The 5,243-nt window shown below is 52.0% G+C and overlaps 1 long non-coding RNA gene across 1 annotated transcript; it reads right to left on the minus strand.

The window, feature by feature from the left end:
- Positions 1-392: 392 nt before the first annotated feature.
- On the minus strand, positions 393-1,290 carry LOC139038967 (uncharacterized). Its single transcript, XR_011492063.1, has 2 exons — positions 929-1,290; positions 393-745 (listed from the first exon to the last, which is right to left on the minus strand). It is a non-coding gene; the product is annotated as an uncharacterized lncRNA (long non-coding RNA).
- Positions 1,291-5,243: the final 3,953 nt, after the last annotated feature.

Here is a 5,243-nt window from a genome sequence, read left to right on the forward strand (position 1 = left end):
GGAGGGGTTAAATGTTTCCTGCGAGCTTGATCTAGAGGGGCTAGGCCCTGAGGCCCCTTTGGTTCCCGTTTCTGTTATGACTGTATTGGGACCCACACTATGTGTTTGCACTGGCTCAATAACCTGTCTTATGGTCAATAACCCACTCGGATAGGGACCGGGCCAACTCACGTGGAGTTGAAATCCCCAAGTCAGTCCGGAGGTCCACTTGTTTTTTTTTTTTTCCCTTTTTTGGTTAAACTGTACCCGTATTTGAGGTGCCCTGCGGTCAGGGTCTCGGAAGGTAAAGTTCACCAAGTCTCGATTTCCCACATCCCACTTTCTGGGCCCATCGCATGAGGTTACACAACTCTAACTAGCACAGTAAAAGCTTTCTACCCCCCCACATGTCCTCCAATTTCCCTTGATGCCACCAGGACAGGCGTAAAACCCATCTGGCCACCAGAACCCATCCGTTCTGACCCACCCTGGCCCAGTATGAAAAAGTTGCCTGAGATCAAAGTACAGGTCTGGCCACCAAGTGTTAATGGGATGGATCTCCGAGGTCTGGTTGAGCACTTCGTGAGTCTGTCCGTCGCTGAGTTTCTAGGTAACCTTGACCGGCTGGTGGGGGTTGGTCTGGAGGCCGTGAGAAGTCGTCCCTGGATTGATGATTCGCCTTCCATTCTGTTTGTGCCTTATCTCGTTCCTCTGGCGTGGCCTGCCGCACGTGGTTGCAGTGAACCCAGGGTCCAATCCCGTCAACCTTGACAGCGGTAGGGGTGGTTAGGAGAAAAACATAAGGGCCTTTCCATCTAGGTTCTAATACTCTAGATTGGTGTCGTTTTACCCAAACCCAATCACCCGAGCTAATATTATGTGTGGGGAGGGCCCTCTCATTTTGGTCCTCGTATACCTCCCGGATCAACTTCCAAACACGGTTATGCACCTTGCTTAATGCCATTATTGTTTGCCAGAATTGTCCCAGAGCAGGGGGTGGCAGGCACTTTCCTTCAAAAATAGGATACACAGGAGGGGGTCTTCCATACAAAATTTCAAAAGGGGTAAGATTCAGCTTATAAGGGGTGTTACGCGCCCGGAAGAGTGCGAAGGGAAGGAGGGTCACCCAGTCCCCGCCAGTCTCTATTGCCAACTTTGTCAGTGTTTCTTTTAGGGTCCGATTCATTCTCTCAACTTGTCCCGAACTCTGGGGATTATATGCACAATGTAACTTCCATTTTGTCCCCAGAGCTCGGGTTAATCCCTGCACAACTTGGCTCACAAAGGCAGGTCCGTTATCAGAGCCCATAGTTACTGGTAGCCCGTACCTAGGCACTACTTCTTCCAGGATCTTTTTAGCAACTATTATGGCTGTCTCTCCCTTAGTGGGGAAAGCTTTTACCCACCCCGAGAAGGTATCTACCAGAACCAACAGATAGCGATACTCATACTTTCTTGGCCTTACCTCAGTAAAGTCTATCTCCCAGTGTTGCCCTGGCCCTTCCCCCCGGTACCTCGCTCCTAAGTGTTGCTTCTTCTCTGTTCTCATTAACTGGCACGCTTTACAGGCTTGAATTATCTCTCGTACAGTTGCCTTTTGTCGGGGGAACCTCAGGCAGGCCGTCTGGATAAGTGTCAAAGTCTTTTTTTCTCCCAAATGTGTGGTTGCGTGTAGGTGTTCACACAAATGACGACCCAGGGTGGCAGGCAATATCAGGTTGCCCTCTTGGTCCCGGTACCATCCATCTTTCTCATCCTTCTGGAGGGTGGTGTCCTTATTGATCCAGTCGAGATCAGGGTGGGAGTATTCGGGAATTGGTGGCAAGGCCCCCATACCGGGAGGGGGAAGTTCCACGGTTAATATGGGGGCGACGTAGTCTTGGCTGGCTGCCCTCCGAGCGGCCGCATCAGCCGCCCGATTACCTCTTGCCTTTGGGTCTTCCCCTTTTTGATGCCCGGGAACATGCACTATAGCTACTGCTCGGGGCAATTGGACAGCTTCTAGGAGCCTGCGAATCTCAGGCAAATTCTTGACTTCCTTTCCCTCAGCTGTCCGAAATCCCCTTTCTTGGTATATGGGGCCCTGGATGTGGACAGTGCTGAAAGCGTACCGACTGTCCGTGAAAATGGTGACTCTTTTTCCTTTTGCTCGCTCTAGAGCTTGTATTAGGGCAAGCAATTCGGCCTGCTGTGCAGAAGTATTTGGGGGGAGTGTTTCAGCCCATATCGTCTGCCCAGACTCATCAACTATGGCGGCCCCCGATTTTCTTTGCCCGTCCTTGACATAGCTGCTCCCATCGGTGAACCATACTAGCTCACTGCTGCTTAGTGGCACATCAGTTAAGTCTTTTCGTGCCGCCAGGGCCTCAGCCAGTATCTCACTGCAATTATGGAGAGGGCGGTCTTTTTCTGGGTTAGGTAGGAGCGTGGCTGGATTCAGGAAGCAAGGGGTCTGAAAACGCACCCGTGGGGTGTCGAGCAGCAGGGCCTGGTAATGTGTCAAGCGGGCGTTGGAGATCCACTTACCCGGCGGCTGCTTCAAAACCCCTTCGATGGCGTGAGGGGTGAAAACCGAGAGTTGTTGCCCATACGTCAATTTATCGGCTTTTATCGGCGTCACGGACGAGGAGGGCAGTGGCCGCAACGATGCGAAGGCAAGGGGGCCACCCAGCGGCCACCGGGTCCAATCGCTTTGACAGGTAAGCTACTGGCCGTTTCCATGGTCCCCATTGCTGCGTTAAGACCCCCTTTCTAATTCTTTGCTTCTCATCCGCTTGTTGACTTCTCGCAGGTCCTGGACAGGTCTATAATCCGTCCCCCCTGGCTTCTTCACCGGCAGTAAGGGGGTGTTCCAAGGGGATTGGCACCGCCTGAGAATTCCGGCATCCATGAGCCGTCGAATGTGGGGAGTGATCCCCCGCCGAGCCTCCTGGCTCATAGGGTACTGTTTCACCCTCACAGGAACTGCCTCGGCCTTTAGCTCGATGACGACCGGATGCCTCTGTTTGGCCAGTCCCATTCTTGCCGTTTCTGCCCAGGCCAATGGGTATTTATGGACCCACGGTTGTACTTCTGGTGCTATGACCTCTGAGGGCTTAGGCACAAAAAGTCTGTATTCATCCCTTAAGGCTAGGGATAAGACATGTATCGGCTGTCCAAGTCCATCTGTGACTGACATTCCCCCAGGGTCAAAATGGATCTGAGCATTAACTTTAGTCAACAAGTCTCTTCCAAGTAGAGGGGCTGGGCATTCTGGTATCACCAAAAACGAATGGGACACCTGATGGGTCCCCAGATTTACTTTTCGTTCTGTGGTCCAACAATATCTTTTTGTCCCCGTGGCTCCTTGCACTATGCTGGTTTTCTTAGACATTGGTCTCAGCCTTTTATTTAAAACGGAGTGTTGGGCGCCAGTATCTACCATGAAGCCAACGGGTTTCCCCTCCATATTTATGGTTACCCAGGACTTGGGGAGGGGTGCCGAGCCTTGACTCCCCTAGTCACTGTCTTCTCTCATGTATAAGGCCCGATTCTCGAGGGAGACTTTCTCCCTCTGGGCCATCCTTTTCCTCGAGTCTCTCTTAGGGCACTCGTTTTTCTAGTGCCCCAGTTTCTTGCAGTAAGCACATTGATCTTTCTTTAGGGTCTGTCTTTCTAGCTTCTCTTTCTTTCCCGCTTGTCGGCCCCGAAGCTCCCTCGCTCCTGATCCGGTTCTTATCCCCGCAAAAAGAATCTTGGCTAGCTCCTTCTGGTTCTTCTGGTTTTCCCTCGTCCTATACTCCCTATCTTCTTTCCTGATCTTTTCTGCTAGTTCTCTCTCCTCCCGTCTAATCCGTTCTTTCCTTTCCTCTGCAGTCTCTCTGTTATTGAACACTTTCTCAGCTGCTTTCAATAAGTCCTGTATTGTCTGCTCTCCTAGCCCCTCTATTTTCTGCAATTTCTTTCTGATGTCTGGAGCTGCCTGGTTTACAAATGCTAGTATCACGGCGGCGCGCGATTCGTCAGCCTGGGGGGTCCATGGGTGTGTATTGTCTAAAAGCTTCTATTAGCCTCTCTAAGAAGGCTGCCGGACTTTCAGTGGGCTCTTGCCTCACCAGATTTACCTTTGCCAAATTGGTTGGCTTCCTTGCTGCAGCCCTCAGGCCAGCCATCAGAGTCTGGCGGTACACTCGGAGACGCTCCCTACCTTCCATTCGCTCGAAATCCCAGTTAGGTCGCAGCAAGGGAAACCCCTCGTCCACGAGATGAGGCTGAGCAGTAGGTCTCCCGTCGACCCCGGGGACTCGTTTTCGCGCCTCTGCCAGGATTCGCTGCCGTTCCTCCGTGGTGAAGAGTACCTGTAACAACTGTTGGCAATCATCCCAGGTGGGGTTATGAGTGAACAGAATAGAGTCTAAGAGGTCAATGAGGCCTTGGGGCTTCTCCGAGAAGGGGGGTTTTGTGTTTTCCAATTGTATAGGTCACTCGTGGAGAAGGGCCAGTACTGATAAGTCCGCTCTCCGTTCGGGTTCGCTGGTCCCACCCGGACGGGGAGTGCCTGAACGGTGGATGACGGTAACTCTGGGTCCCCAGGGTCTTGCATACTCCTATCTCCCCTAGTCCTTCCCCGGGTCCCCAGCGCTGGTCCTCCCTCGTGGTCGCCCCTTGTTGCCCTTCCTGATCCTTCCCATCCACCCGGGGGTTTTGAGGGGGGCACGTAAGGGGGGGGGGGGGGTCTTGCTTCTGTTTCTAAGTCTATTAGGTTTGGGCAAGAGGAATCCTGAAAGACCGGTTTTGAGCTCTCTTTCTTCTTAGTTTCTTCCGAAGTGAGTTCCATCACCAGGACCTGTGGATTAGAAGTTCTGTGGACGAAAGGTTTTAACCAGTTAGGTGGGTTTTCTACCAGATCTTGCCAGACCACGATATAAGGGACCTGGTCTGGATGGCCCCAGGGGTCTGGTGCCATTATCTTTTCTTTCACTGCCTGTATTATGGAGGGCTGAAACGTACCCTCCGGGGGCCATCCGACCTGGAGGGTAGGCCATTCTGCAGAACAAAAAGTTATTAATTTACTTTTCTTGACTGACAGAGACAAGTTATGAGCCCTGGCTCTTACATCCGGAAAATGATCAGTCATGAAAGAGAGTGGAGTAGATTCTCCCTGACCCATAGTTAAGGAACAAGTGGTATGGAAGAAAGGGAGAGAGAAGTCAATGAGAACAACCACCAAAAATCCTATCAGGAGTGGTGGCGGCCAAGAGGTTGGGCTTATGGTATGCTTTTGG

The sequence above is a fragment of the Odocoileus virginianus genome, chromosome 17, assembly GCF_023699985.2.
Source record: "Odocoileus virginianus isolate 20LAN1187 ecotype Illinois chromosome 17, Ovbor_1.2, whole genome shotgun sequence".
In the NCBI taxonomy this organism is placed as follows: domain Eukaryota; kingdom Metazoa; phylum Chordata; class Mammalia; order Artiodactyla; family Cervidae; genus Odocoileus; species Odocoileus virginianus.